This window comes from Pristiophorus japonicus, chromosome 2, assembly GCF_044704955.1.
Source record: "Pristiophorus japonicus isolate sPriJap1 chromosome 2, sPriJap1.hap1, whole genome shotgun sequence".
In the NCBI taxonomy this organism is placed as follows: Eukaryota; Metazoa; Chordata; class Chondrichthyes; family Pristiophoridae; genus Pristiophorus; species Pristiophorus japonicus.
In genome coordinates this window covers 48,026,321-48,042,241 of record NC_091978.1, presented here as the reverse complement: position 1 = coordinate 48,042,241, position 15,921 = coordinate 48,026,321, and the positions used below count along the sequence as shown (strand labels likewise).

General features: G+C 47.7%; 1 protein-coding gene across 2 annotated transcripts in view; it reads left to right on the top strand.

The window, feature by feature from the left end:
* Window positions 1-13,947: 13,947 nt before the first annotated feature.
* hdhd2 (haloacid dehalogenase-like hydrolase domain containing 2) overlaps window positions 13,948-15,921 on the top strand; it is a 52,733-nt gene continuing 50,759 nt past the window's right edge. For both annotated transcript variants that reach the window (XM_070867018.1, XM_070867034.1), the window contains exon 1: window positions 13,948-14,184. The gene's annotated coding sequence lies outside the window, so the exon portion shown is untranslated. The remainder of the gene's footprint in view (window positions 14,185-15,921) is intronic.

The following is a 15,921-nucleotide window of genomic DNA, read 5'->3' as shown; positions in this document are numbered from 1 at the left end:
CTTTTCAGTGTCCTGTTGCAACTAAACTATGGACTGCTAAACTGTTTTGTTTGAAATGTAAGACATTTGCAGTTAGTCTCGTATTTGTGTCTCTACTGTATTGTGTTGTTTAGACTTATCTACAAGCAGTGTTACATGGTAGTGTAAATAATGTAGAGGGTCACAAGTTATTGTAGTCAAGGTGGATGCAGAGAGGATATTTCCACTCACACGGGAAACTAAAACTAGGGGACATAGGCTTAGAATAAGGGGCCGCCCATTTGAAACCGAGATGAGGAGAAATTTCTTCTCTCCGAGGGTTATTAATGTATGGAATTCTCTATCCCAGAGAGCTGTGGAGGCTGGGTCATTGAATATATTTAAGGCGGAGATAGACATATTTTTGAGCGATAAGGGAGTAAAGGGTTGGTGAGCGGGCAGGGAAGTGGAGCGGAGTCCATGATCAGATCAGCCATGATCTTATTGAATGGCGGAGCAGGCTCGAGGGACCAAATAGCCTACTCCTGCTCCTATTTCTTATGTATTACAGAGAGGGCAGCATACAGGCCAGGGTTGGATATGTGGAGGAAAGTGCACATGTTTTGTAGGGTATCATGTGGGTTGGAGTTGGATACATGGAGGGTAGTGCACAGTCCAGGAATGGAAGCTGATATCTTCCTCATCCCTATGACTCAGAGTGATGAACCATTAGTCTTGCATCAATACCAGGTAAAATAATGGAATCAATGACATCAGGTATAAATTGAGCATTACCTGTATGATAACTGAGTAATCAGCAGCTAGCATAAGTTCAGGTGAGGAAGATTATATTTCATTGGCATTTTTGAGAAAGATATTCCAAGTGAATAGGAAAGACCAACCAGTGATAGTTGAACTTAGAATACTAAGTGTCCAGCATTGTGCTGAGGAAGATAATAATGGGCTTCATAAATGGTATCAACAGTTTAGGATAAAGTAAACTCTGCACTTAACATCTCCCAGTTACTGTGGAGCAAACAAAGCCAGTAGATGGATTGTACTATACTAATAGTCACAATTGTGAAAAGGCAAATAATATTTCACTGGTTGTATTGATAACAAGGGAATATACATTTAAGATTAGTACTAAAAGTGGAAGTTATGACATTTTTCATGCAAAGGGATATTAGAATATAGAATGCATTATTGTGATTGTCAGTTGAAGATTAGTCAATCATGACATGAGGGAAACAGATAAAGATTGAAAAATACTAAGTAATGAGGAAAGAACATAAAAATGAGTAGATAGCTCTACTATGAAGCTAGCACAGGCACAATGGGCCAAATGGCTGACATTGAAATTTCTTTGCTACAAGTTGGAGGATGTCTGGCAAAAACCACAATGCTGTGATCAGGCTGCATCCTGTGCTATGGCCAATTTCAGTCACTCACATATGAGGATGATCCTTAGTGCTAAAAGACTGAGTTTAGTGGAAAGATTGCAGAAACTTAGGATGTTAAATTTAAAGGAAATGCCTGGGAGGACCTCGGACATACAAGATTATAAATATTGTGTTCCTAACACAGATGAGACTGCACACAGGGAGGTTAAAGTAACAGTGACCTCAGTCTTTATTAAGACACTCCAGACTGAGGAACAGGCCTCAGGGGCTGGTTTATAGACAGTGCTCCCAAGGGATGCTGGGATCCTTTGGGACTTCAGCAGATGCACTCCCTGGTGGTGGAACATGAGAGTGCATGCTTTATAGATACATAACATCACTCCCCCCGCCACCCCCCCAAAGTCAAAGTGAAAACTATTTACAACGGGAGCCTTTCTTTCCCTGGTGGACCGCCTCGGTACAAATGTCTGTTCTGTTGTGTTGTTGGCCCTGCAGGGCTGCTGGGTGAGCCTGGCCTTGCTGGGCTGTTGGGTGTGATGGGTTTGATTTCCTGGTCTGGGATGGTGGCGTTGATCCTTTGGGTGTGTGTTGTGGGCTCGAAAAAGGTGGTGTCTGCTGTGGGTTGTTCAGGGCAGTCTGAACCGCAGCCTCGTTTGCTCAGGTGCTTCCTGCAAATTTGTCCATTGTCTATTGACTACAAACACCCTACTCCTTTCTTTAGCTATCACCGTGCCCGCGATCCACTTGGGACCATGTCCATAGTTTAGCACATACACAGGGTCATTCAGATCAATTTCCCGTGACACAGTGGCACGACCATCGTTTACATTTTGGTGCTGCCGCCTGCTTTCTACCTGATCATGCGGGTTGGGGTGAACCAGCGAGAGTCTGGTTTTTAGTGTCCTTTTCATGAGTAGCTCAGCCGGGAGCACCCCTGTGAGCGAGTGGGGTCTCGTGCGGTAGCTGAGCAGTACTCGGGACAGGTGGGTTTGGAGTGAGCCTTCTGTGACTCGTTTAAGGCTCTGTTTGATTGTTTGTACTGCCCGCTCTGCTGCCCATTGGAGGCTGGTTTAAACGGGGCCAAGGTGACATAGAAACAGAAAATAGGTGCAGGAGTAGGCCTGTCGGCCCTTCGAGCCTGCACCGCCATTCAATGGGTTCATGGCTGAGCATGGAACTTCAGTACCCCATTCCTGCTTTCTCACCATACCCCTTGATCCCCCTAGTAGTAAGGACTACATCTAACTCCTTTTTGAATATATTTAGTGAATTGGCTTCAACAACTTTCTGTGGTAGAGAATTCCACAGGTTCACCACTCTCTGGGTGAAGAAGTTTCTCCTCATCTCAGTCCTAAATGGCTTAGCCCTTATCCTTAGACAGTGACCCCTGGTTCTGGACTTCCCCAACATTGGGAACATTCTTCCTGCATCTAACCTGTCTAAACCCGTCAGAATTTTAAACGTTTCTATGAGATCCGCACTCATTCTTCTGAACTCCAGTGAATACAAGCCCAGTTGATCCAGTTTTTCTTGATATGTCAGTCCCGCCATCCCGAGAATCAGTCTGGTGAACCTTCGCTGCACTCCCTCAATAGCAAGAATGTCCTTCCTCAAGTTAGGAGACCAAAACTGTACACAATATTCCAGGTGTGGCCTCACCAAGGCCCGGTACAACTGTAGTAACACCTCCCTGCCCCTGTACTCAAATCCCCTCGCTATGAAGGCCAACATGCCCTTAACCGCCTGCTGTACCTGCCTGCCATCCTTCAATGACTGATGTACCATGACACCCAGGTCTCATTACACCTCCCCTTTTCCTTAATCTGTCATCATTCAGATAATAGTCTGTCTCTCTGTTTTTACCACCAAAGTGGATAACCTCACATTTATCCACATTATATTTCATCTGCCATTCATTTGCCCACTCACCTAACCTATCCAAGTCATTCTGCAGCCTCATAGCATCCTCCTCGCAGCTCACACTGCCACCCAACTTAGTGTCATCTGCAAATTTGGAGATCCTACATTTAATCCCCTCGTCTAAATCATTAATGTACAATGTAAACAGCTGGGGCCCCAGCACAGAACTTTGCGGTACCCCACTAGTCGCTGCCTGCCATTCTGAAAAATAGGAATGTTTGATCCCATTGCGGGTCATGAATTCTTTAAATTCGGCACTGGTGAAACATGGCCCGTTGTCACTGACCAGTATGTCAGGCAGGCCGTGGGTGGCAAACATGGCCCTCAGGCTTTCAATGTTGGCGGTGGCGGTGCTTCCCGACATTATTTCACATTCAATCCATTTTGAAAAAGTATCCACCATCACGAACATTTTACCAAGAAACGGGCCCGCATAGTCGACATGGATCCTTGATCATGGTCTGGAGGGCCAGGACCACAAAATTAGTGGTGCCTCTCTGGGCGCGTTGCTCAACTGAGCACTCACGCTGCATTGCCGTACACAGGACTCTTTGTCAGAGTCGATACCGGGCCACCACACGTTGGATCTGGCTATCGCTTTCATCATTACTATACCCGGGTGTGTGCTGTGGAGATCCGAGATGAACGTCTCCCTGCCCTTTTTGGGTAGCACTACGTGGTTACCCCACAATAGGCAGTCTGCCTGAATGGACAGCTCGTCCTTTCACCGCTGGAACAGCTTGATTAGCTCTTGTATTTCAACGGGGATGCTGGCCCAGCTCCCATGCACAGTTTTTTACTAGGGACAGCAGAGGATCTTGGCTGGTCCAAGTCCTAATCTGGCGGGCCGTGACCGGTGATTTATCATTTTCAAACATTTCCATGACCATCAACAAGTCTGCGGGCTGCGCCACCATCAACAAGTTGCAGGCTGCGCCATTTCCACCCGTGTTGGGCAATGGTAGGCGACTGAGAGCATCCGCACAGTTCTCGATGGCTGGCCTGTGGTGGATGGTATAGTTATAGGCTGATAGCGCGAGTGCCCACCTTTGTATGCGGGCTGAGGCATTAGTATTTATCCTCTTGTTTTCAGCGAACAGGAATATGAGGGGCTTGTGATCGGTTTCCAGCTCAAATTTGAGGCCAAACAGGTACTGATGCATTTTCTTTACCCCGAACACACAAGCTAACGCCTCTTTCTCAATCATGCTGTAGGCCCTCTCGGCCTTAGACAAGCTCCTGGAGGCATAGGCGACAGGTTGCAACTTCCCCGCAACGTTAGCTTGTTGTAATACACACCCGACTCCGTATGATGACGCATCACATGCTAGCACATGTCTTTTACATGGGTTATACAATACAAGCAACTTGTTGGAGCATAAAATGTTTCAGGCTTTCTCAAAAGCAATTACTTGGTTTTTTTCCCCATACCCAGTTCTCACCTTTACGCAATAATACATGTAGGGGCTCTAAGTGGGTGCTTAACCCCGGTAGGAGGTTAAGCACCCACTTAGTTGAGGAGTCCCAGGAACGATCGCAGCTCTGTGACATTCTGTAGCCTGGGCGCGTTCCTGATAGCTTCTGTCTTGGCGTCTGTGGGCCGAATGCCGTCCGCCACGATCTTTCCCCCAAAAAACTGCAGTTGCCATGAAGACTCATTTCGACCTCTTCAGCCGTAGCCCTACGTGATCCAGTCACTGGAGGACTTCCTCCAGGTTTTGTAGGTGCTCAATGGTGTCTCAATGGACCCGTGACCAATATGTCGTCCTGAAAAACCACCATGCGTGATACCGACTTGAGTAGGCTCTCCATGTTTCTCTGGAAGATCGCTGCAGCCGACCGAATTCCAAACGGGCATTTGTTGTAGATGAACAGTCCCTAGTGTGTGTTGATGCAGGTGATGCCCTTCGAAGACTCCTCCAGCTCCTGCGTCATGTAGGCTGAAGTCAGGTCAAGCTTGGTGAACGTCTTGCCTCCTGCCAGCGTCGCAAATAGGCCGTCTGCCTTAGGTAGCGGGTATTGGTCCTGTAGCGAGAAACAGCCGCAAATCCTGACCGTGCCATCACTTTTGAGAACTGGAACAATCAGGCTGGCCCACTCGCTGAATTCCACTGGGGAGATGATGCCCTCGCGTTGCAGCCTGTCCAGCTTGATTTCCACTCTCTCTCTCATCATGTGAGGTACCGCTCGCGCCTTGTGGTGAATGGGTCATGCCTCTGGGACCAAGTGGATCCGCACCTTCGCCCCGGAAAAGTTTCCAATGCCTGGCTCAAAATGGGAAGGAAATTTGTTAAGAACCTTGGTAAATGAGGCCTCATCGACATGCGATAGCGCTTGGATGTCATCCCAGTTCCAGCGGATTTTGCCCAGCCAGCTCCTTCCAAGCAGTGTGGGGCCATCGCCTGGGACAATCCAGAGTGGCAGTTCGTGCACCGTGCCCTTGTAGGTGACCTTGACCATGGCACTGCCCAGGACAGTGATAAGCTCTTTGGTGTACATTCTCAGTTTCGTGTCAATGGGGCTCAGAGCTGGTCTGAGTGCCTTGTTGCACCACAGTCTCGCAAACATTTTTTTACTCATGATGGATTGGCTAGCGCAAGTGTCCAGTTCCATCTCTGCGGGTAAGCCATTCAATTTTACATTTAGCATTATAGGTGGACATTTCGTCGCAAACGTGTGCACCCCGTGTGCTTCAGTATTTGCCTCCTCTCTCTGAGGCTCGAAATTGCATTGATCCACCCATGGATCGATCTTCCTCTGCCACATGGTGGATGGCAGGTTTTGCAGAGCTTGCAACTCGTCTGCAAGCTCGTTGGAGGTGCCCCATTGTTCCACAGCTCTTGCAAACATACCCTTTGAAGTGGCATGAATAGGCTGAATGGAAGCCTCCACAACACCAATAAGGTGTGACTTGTCTTGCATTCATCCTTTGTTGCGGACTCTGAGTCATCTGGGTCACCTGAGGCTTGCTGGCAGTTGCAGACTCGTGGTTTCTGCCCTGTACATTTCTGCTCGCAAACACAGTTCCAGTTAATTTATGAACATTGCTAGCACTTGTGTGCTGAGAGATTTGTTTGGTGTTATCACTGGTGGACATAAACGCCTGTGATATCGCAATGGCCTTACTGAGGGTCGGTGTCTCTACAGTCAAAAGTTTTCGTGGGATGGTCTTGTGGCCAATGTCCAGTACAAAAAGTCTCTGACCATTTGCTCCAGATAGCCATCAAACTCACATTGTCCTGCAAGTCGCCTTAGCTCGCCACTTCCTGACCTTCAGATCGCTGGCACGTGTAGAACCAATACCTCGCCATCAGTACGCTCTCCCTCGGGTTAAGATGCTCCCTAACCAGTGTACACAGCTCCTCATACAACTTATCTGTGGGTTTCACTGGAGCCAGAAGATTCTTCATGAGGCTGTAGGTCGGTGCCCCGCAGACCGTGAGGAGGACCGCTCTCCCCTGTAGCACCTCCTTCTCCGTCCAGCTCGTTGGCTGCAAAGTACTGGCCTAGCCGTTCGACATAGGCTTCCCAGTCCTCACCCTCCGAGAATTTCTCCAGGATGCCCACAGTTTTCTGCATCCTTGCGTTGGATTCGTATACTCGTCGCCAGTTATTGTGTTCCTAACACATGAGACTGCACACAGGGAGGTTAAAGTAACAGTGACCTCAGTCTTTATTAAGACACTCCAGAGTGAGGAACAGGCCTTAGGGGCCGGCATATATACAGTGCTCCCAAGGAATGCTGGGATCCCTTGGGACTTCAGGGGATGCACTCCCTGGTGGCGGAACATGGGAGTGCATGCTTTACAGATACACAACAATAAACAGTGTAAAAAAAATAGTCTCTTCCAAAATTCTAGAACAGTCAAACATGACAAACCAGCAAATAAGGAAGATAAGTGCAAATGGGGCTTGGGGCCTGCATGTGGCCCGTAGGTGGCAGAAGCATAGCTACACATAAACCCAAACAAAAGTTTAATGATAACATACCAGCAGCCACTGATAATGTGCTTTATTTCACTCGTGCAAAATACATTATTATGCCCGAGATGCTTGTGAATAATGGTGAAATAAATCCACTCATATATTATGTGTGTATATATATATATATATATATGACATAGCTTTCTTGTATCATGGGATGGCCATCCTCACCCATATCTATCTTACGACCACTGTGCTAGACATTCTCCAAAGGAAGGGAGAGCTTTTACATAACTTGTTCCTACCAGCAACTGGTTCAAAGGTGCATTGCACAGACATAATTTTTAGAACAAAGACCATTAGGCCCAATACTTTTTTTGGATTGCTTTCAACCTCACCCGTCTATCCTATCCCTACATTCTTTTTTTTCCAAAACACATCCAATTCTCTCTCGAACGCCTTTCTAGTGTTTGCTTTACTGTCCTTCACAAAACTATTATCCATTGGGTTAGTGTTTAGCCTGACTTCTCTTATTTTTAACTTGAATTTGAACTCCTCATAGGGTTCAATTTACCAAGATTAACTTTGTGAATCTTGATAATTTCAATTAGATTACTTCTAAGTCTCTTTTCCAAGAAGGGCAGTAATAACTTGCATTTATATAGCACCTTTAACACAGAAAAATGCCCCAAGGTATTTCATAGCAGTAATCAAGGAGAATTCACGTGGAAGCTGTCCCATGTCTTCAAACGATGCCACCAAGGAGCAGTGTGTGAGGGAGAAGAGGGGACCAAGAACTGATCCTTGGCGGACTTGGGAGACCATGTACAGGGCCAAAAGGGAAGCTGTTGCTGGAGATGTTCTGGTTATAATTTGATAGTTAAGAGTGGAAGAAAGTGAGGGTAGTCCCACCAATCTGGACAACAGAGGTGTTACAGAAGGATGGTGTGGCCAACTTTATCAAAAGCTGCAGAGAGTTCAAGGAAGGATAATGCACCATAGCCACAAGTGTGTGTGAATTTGGTTAGGGCTGTTTCGGTGGCATAGCAAGGGCAGAAACCTGATTGGAGAGATTCAGACAGGGAATTGTCGAAGAGATGGGGAGAGATTTGGGAGGGGACCGCAAGTTTGGAGAGGAAAGGGAGATTGGAGATGGGGTGCTAGTTTGCGAGGACAGAAGAATTAAGTGGTCTTTTTTGATGAGCTAATAATGACGGTGGTTTTGAAAGAGAAAATACCAGAGGGGAAATTTACTCAATCTTGCTTTCTTTTAAAAAAACAAACATCCTCATAGAGTTTACTAATGAATTCTCATTTTACAGTGAAAAACTTTACTGAACAAATGTGCGGATGAAACTTCTAGAGTTGGCAGAACTAAAGGTTACAGATGTCAAATGTTATGCAGGGGAGGGGTAACAACAAGAACTGCTTTACAAAATTTACTTAATGGGGCACTCTCCTGCAGAAAGTGAAAGATGGAGGTTTTAGACCCTCAACAACATTTTTGACAAATGGCCAAGTTATTTCCAAATTAGAAATTCTTGAGAAAATCCAGCCTTTATTTTCTGCACATCGAAAGAAACTTTCTGACTTTTTCTGCCCTCCTCCAAATGTTGTTTCAATAGAAAGCATTTTATCTGTCATCAATAAATGTCATCTTATATCAGATAGCAACTGTAACATTTATAGCCATAAGATAAAATTTCATGTAACTACTGGTCGGTGAATCTGTAACTAATGTCCGGACCGGGGTCAAGCAGGGCAGCGTCATCACCCCAACCCTCTTCTCAATCTTCCTCGCTTCCATGCTCCACCTCACAGTTGATAAGCTCCCCGCTGGAGTGGAACTAAACTACAGAACTAGTGGGAAGCTGTTCAACCTTCGCCGTCTCCAGGCCAGGTCCAAGATCACTCCAACCTCTGTCATCGAGCTACAGTACGCGGACGTTGCCTGCGTCAGTGCGCACACAGAGGCTGAACTCCAGGACATGGTCGACGTATTTACCGAGGCATATGAAAGCATGGGCATTACGTTAAACATTAGTAAGACAATGGTCCTCCACCAGACTGTCCTCGCCACACAGCACTGCCCCCAGACATCTAGATCCACGGCATGGCCCTGGACAACGTAGACCACTTCCCCTATCTCGGGAGCCTCCTATCAACAAGAGCAGGCATTGACGATGAGATCCAACACCGCCTCCAGTGCACCAGTGCAGCCTTCGGCTGCCTGAGGAAAAGAATGTTTGAAAATCAGTCCCTCAAAACTGTCACCAAACTCATGGTCTACAGGGCTGTAGTAATACCCGCCCTCCTGTATGGCTGAAACGTGGACCATGTACAGTAGACACCTCAAGTCGCTGTAGAAATACCACCAGCGATGTCTCCGCAAGATCCTGCAAATGGACAGACGCACAAACGTTGGTGTCCTCGTCCAGGCCAACATCCCCAGCATTGAAGCACTGATCACACTTGAACAGCTCCACTGGGCAGGCCACATAGTTTGCATGCGAGACACGAGACTCCCAAAACAAGCGCTCCACTCGGAACTCATCCACGGCAAACGAGCCAAAGGCGGGCAGAGGAAACATTACAAGGACACCCTCAAAGCCTCCCTGATAAAGTGCGACATCCCCACTGACACCTGGGAGTCCCTGGCCATAGGCTGCCCTAAGTGGAGGAAGTGCATTCGGGAGGGCGCTGAGCTCCTCGAGTCTCGTCGCCGAGAGCATGCAGAAATCAAGCGCAGGCAGCAGAAGGAGCTTGCGGCAAACCAGGCTCCCTGCCCACCTTTTTCCTCAACGACTATCTGTCCCACTTGTGACAGAGACTGTGGTTCTCGTATTGGACTGTACAGCCACCTAAGAACTCACGCTAAGAGTGGAAGCAAGTCTTCCTTGATTCCGAGGGACTGCCTATGATGATGATGATGAACTAGAGGGCATCAATTTAAGATCATCACGAAAAAATAAAAGAGACGGGTGATTTTTTTTTACATAGAATTGTTAGGATGAGTAATGTCCTAGCAAAAACAGTGATGGAAGCAGAATCTATAATAGCTTTTAAAGGGGAAGTGGATAAATATTTGAAGAAAAAATATTGAAAGGGAAAGGAAATGCGACTGAATAGATAGCTTTTTAACAGTCAGCATAGGGCGATGGCGGGGAGTCATCCCCAGTGTCCTAGCCAATATTCATCAGTCATTAAAAGTAGGCATGCAGGTACAGCAGGCAGTTAAGAAAGCAAATGGCATGTTGGCTTTCGTAGCAAGAGGATTTGAGTATAGGAGCAGGAAGGTCTTGCTGCAGTTGTACAGGGCCTTGGTGAGACCACACCTTGAGTATTGTGTGCAGTTTTGGTCTCCTAATCTGAAGAAGGACATTCTTGCTATTGAGGGAGTGTAGCGAAGGTTCACCAGACTGATTCCCAGGATGACAGGACTGACATATGAAGAAAGACTGGATCGACTAGGCTTATATTCACTGGAATTTAGAAGAATAAGAGGGGATCACATAGACGCATATAAAATTCTGACGGGATTGGACAGGTTAGATGCAGGAAGAATGTTCCCGATGTTGGGGAAGTCAGAACCAGGGGTCACAGTCTAAGGATAAGGGCTAAGCCATTTAGAACCGAGATGAGAAGAAACTTTTTCACCAAGAGAATTGTGAACCTATGGAATTCTCCACCACAGAAAGTCGTTGGGTCCAGTTCGTTAGATATATTCAAAAGGGAGTTCGATGTGGCCCTTACGGCTAAAGGGATCAGGGGGTATGGAGAGAAGGCGGGAATGGGATACTGAAGTTGCATAATCAGCCATCATCATATTGAATGGCGGTGCAGGCTCGAAGGATCGAATGGCCTATTCCTGCACCTATTTTCTATGTTTCTATGAATCAATATCACTAAAATAGTATTTATTACAGTATTGTTTTTCGGAGCATGCTGTGCGCAGATTGGCTGCCATGTTTCCTACATGACAACAGTGACTATGCTTCAAGAAATACTTCATTGGCTGTACAGTAGTGGTCGTGAAAGCCGCTATAGAAATGCAAGTCTTTCTCACTCTGCTGCAAAATTCTGCCATTCTAAACAGTGAAATGCTGGGAGTGAAGTTAATGAAGTTAGTGAAGTTAATGGAGTGAAATATGTCGAGGAACCAACTAGAGAGCTGGCCATCCTAGACTGGGTGATGTGTAATGAGAAGGGACTAATTAGCAATCTTGTTGTGCGAGACTCCTTGGGGAAGAGTGACCATAATATGGTAGAATTCTTTATTAAGATGGAGAGTGACACAGTTAATTCGGAAACTAGGGTCCTGAACTTAAGGAAAGGTAACTTCGACGGTATGAGGCGTGAATTGGTTAGAATAGATTGGCAAAGGATACTTAAAGGGTTGACGGTGGATAAGCAATGGCAAACATTTAAAGATCACATGGATGAACTTCAGCAATTGTACATCCCTGTCTGGAGTAAAAATAAAACGGGGAAGGTGGCTCAACCGTGACTAACAAGGGAAATTAAGGATAGTGTTAAAACCAAGGAAGAGGCATATAAATTGGCTAGAAAAAGTAACAAACCTGAGGACTGGGAGAAATTTAGAATTCAACAGAGGAGGACTAAGGATTTAATTAAGAGGGGGAAAATAGAGTACGAGAGGAAGCTTGCAGGGAACATAAAAACTGATTGCAAAAGTTTCTATAAATATGTGAAGAGAAAAAGATTAGTGAAGACAAACGTAGGTCCCTTGCAGTCGGATTCAGGTGAATTTATAATGGGGAACAAAGAAATGGCAGACCAATTGAACAAATACTTCGGTTCTGTCTTCACGAAGAAGACACAAATAACCTTCCGAATGTACTAGGGGACAGTTTGTCTAGTGAGAAGGAGGAACTGAAGGATATCCTTAATAGGAGGGAAATTATGTTAGGGAAATTGATTGAAGGCTGATAAATCCCCGGGGCCTGATAGTCAGCATCCCAGAATACTTAAGGAAGTGGCCCTAGAAATAGTGGATGCATTGGTGATCATTTTTTAACAGTCTATCAACTCTGGATCAGTTCCTATGGACTGGAGGGTAGCTAATGTAACACCACTTTAAAAAAAAGGAGGGATGGAGAAAATGGGTAATTATAGACCGGTTAGCCTGACATCAGTAGTGGGGAAAATGTTGAAATCAATCATTAAAGGATGAAATAGCATCACATTTGGAGAGCAGTGACAGGATCGGTCCAAGTCAGCATGGATTTATGAAAGGGAAATCATGCTTGACGAATCTTCTGGAATTTTTTGAGGCTGTAACTAGTAGAGTGGACAAGGGAGAACCAGTGGATGTGGTGTATTTTGACTTTCAAAAGGCTCTTGACAAGGTCCCGCACAAGAGATTGGTCTGCAAAATCAAAGCACATGGTATTGGGGATAATGTACTGACGTGGATAGAGAACTGGTTGGCAGACAGGAAGCAGAGAGTCGGGATAAACGGGTCCTTTTCAGAATGGCAGGCAGTGTCTAGTGGAGTGCCGCAGGGCTCAGTGCTGGGACCCCAGCTCTTTACAATATACATTAATGATTTGGATGAAGGAACTGAGTGTAATATCTCCAAGTTTGCAGATGACACTAAACTGGGTGCGGTGTGAGCTGTGAGGGGGACGCTAAGAGGCTGCAGGGTGACTTGGAATGTTAGGTGAGTGGGCAAATGCATGGCAGATGCAGTATAATGTGGATAAATGTGAGGTTATCCATTTTGGGGGCAAAAACACGAAGGCAGAATATTATCGGCAGATTAGGAAAAGGGGAGGTGCAACAAGACCTGGGTGTCATGGTTCATCAATCATTGAAGGTTGGCATGCAGGTACAGCAGGCGGTTAAGAAAGCAACTGGTATGTTGACCTTCATAGCTAGGGGATTTGAGTATAGGAGCAGGGAAGTCTTACTGCAGTTGTACAGGTCCTTAGTGAGGCCTCACCTGGAATATTGTGTTCAGTTTTGGTCTCCTAATCTGAGGAAGGATGTTCTTGCTATTGAGGGATTGCAGCGAAGGTTCACCAGACTGATTGCAGGAATGGCCGGACTATCATATGAAGAGAGACTGGATCAACTGGGTCTTTATTCACTGGAGTTTCGAAGGATGAGAGGGGATCTCTTAGAAACGTATACGATTCTGACGGGACTGGACAGGTTAGATGCGGGAAGAAAGTTCCCGATGTTGGGGAAGTCCAGAACCAGGGGGACATAGTCTTAGGACAAGGGGTAGGCCATTTAGGACTGAGATGAGGAGAAACTTCTTCACTCAGATAGTTGTTAACCTGTGGAATTCCCTGCCGCAGAGAATTGTTGATGCCAGTTCATTGGATATATTCAAGAGGGAGTTAGATATGGCCCTTACGGCTAAGGAATATGGAGAGAAAGCAGGAAAGAGGTACCGAGGGAATGATCAGCCATGATCTTATTGAATGGCGGTACAGGCTCGAAGGGCCGAATGGCCTACTCCTGCACCTAGTTTCTATGTTTCTAGGATATAAAATACAGAGACTTGAGTGCCGCTTCTTAGAGAGGAACATACATTAAAATGGATCACATTTCTCAGGCCGAAGTGTTGAAACTCTTTTCGGAAAAATTGCCTTTAGCATCACAAAGCTCCTATGCAGCTGGCAAGAATGGACGAGTCCTCCTGGAGCACCTTGGAGGTCACTCATTCCCAGCGCGGGCCCATCTTGACTCCTTTGCTTCCGCTCGACGATTCTTCCGAGTCCTCCCAAAGGTTTGCTCCCCGGCAGGCGATGTGGATGGTTTTGCCACACACACACACACACACGCATAAAAAGTTAAAACAAAATTAAAAATCGTTAAGTATACCGTTAAAAAAAGGCCCGTAAGCAACATAATTTAAACGCGGTTAAAGGCAGGAGGATATACGGGCTACGACTGAAGGGGATCGCGCCGGTTGCCCCTGGTAACTGGCGGCTGGGTTACGCACGCGGTGAGTCCCTATTGGAGCGGGGCGGGGGCAGAGCCGGGAGTGAAGCTGCCACAGTCAGTCTAAGTGTAACTGAGCAAATGCAGGGTTCGTTTAAATATAGTCTACAGTATTGGTGAATGTCAAAGGGCGTAGGAGTGCATTGGATGTTATTTTAATAGCTGGAGCTGTGGTTACTTAAAAAAAAATTGCATAAGTTTTAAATGGCTTTTTTTTTAAGTTGTGAAGATAGAATAAGCAAGTACAGGTGGTTCATTGAAACAGAGGAGAAAACTACCGTAACCTAATAGAATTTTGCAAAATTATGAAGGGAGAATTGATGCAGGCAAATTGTTTACAATGACAAATATGTTTAAAAGTTAGGTAACATCATTTATAGAGTTTCCACTTTGGTCCAATTGGCAACTTTATTTTGGGGTGTGGAGGAAGAGCATTTAAAAAAATAAACTTGAGCAGGAGTGAATGTAATGTATCCACCCAAACACGTGTGGAATCATGGAATCATAGAATCATAGAAATTTACAGCACAGAAGGAGGCCATTTCGGCCCATCGTGTCCGCGCCGGCTGACAAAGAGCTACCCAGCCTAATCCCACTTTCCAGCTCTTGGTCCGTAGCCCTGTAGGTTACAGCACTTCAAGTGCACATCCAGGTACTTTTAAATGTGGTGATGGTTTCTGCCTCTACTACCCTTTCAGGCAGTGCGTTCCAGACCCCCACCACCCTCTAAAGTGCGGCACTCCCTCAGCACTGCCCCTCCGACAGTGCGGCGCTCCCTCAGCACTGCCCCTCCGACAGTGCGGCGCTCCCTCAGCACTGCCCCTCCGACAGTGCGGCGCTCCCTCAGCACTGCCCCTCCGACAGTGCGGCGCTCCCTCAGCACTGCCCCTCCGACAGTGCGGCGCTCCCTCAGCACTGCCCCTCCGACAGTGCGGCGCTCCCTCAGCACTGCCCCTCCGACAGTGCGGCGCTCCCTCAGCACTGCCCCTCCGACAGTGCGGCGCTCCCTCAGCACTGCCCCTCCGATAGTGCGGCGCTCCCTCAGCACTGCCCCTCCGACAGTGCGGCGCTCCCTCAGCACTGCCCCTCCGACAGTGCGGCGCTCCCTCAGCACTGCCCCTCCGACAGTGCGGCGCTCCCTCAGCACTGCCCCTCCGACAGTGCGGCGCTCCCTCAGCACTGCCCCTCCGACAGTGCGGCGCTCCCTCAGCACTGCCCCTCCGACAGTGCGGCGCTCCCTCAGCACTGCCCCTCCGACAGTGCGGCGCTCCCTCAGCACTGCCCCTCCGACAGTGCGGCGCTCCCTCAGCACTGCCCCTCCGACAGTGCGGCGCTCCCTCAGCACTGCCCCTCCGACAGTGCGCCGCTCCCTCAGCACTGCCCCTCCGACAGTGCGCCGCTCCCTCAGCACTGCCCCTCCGACAGTGCGCCGCTCCCTCAGCACTGCCCCTCCGACAGTGCGCCGCTCCCTCAGCACTGCCCCTCCGACAGTGCGCCGCTCCCTCAGCACTGCCCCTCCGACAGTGCGCCGCTCCCTCAGCACTGCCCCTCCGACAGTGCGCCGCTCCCTCAGCACTGCCCCTCCGACAGTGCGGCGCTCCCTCAGCACTGCCCCTCCGACAGTGCGGCGCTCCCTCAGCACCGCCCCTCCGACAGTGCGGCGCTCCCTCAGCACCGCCCCTCCGACAGTGCGGCGCTCCCTCAGCAACGCCCCTCCGACAGTGCGGCGCTCCCTCAGTAA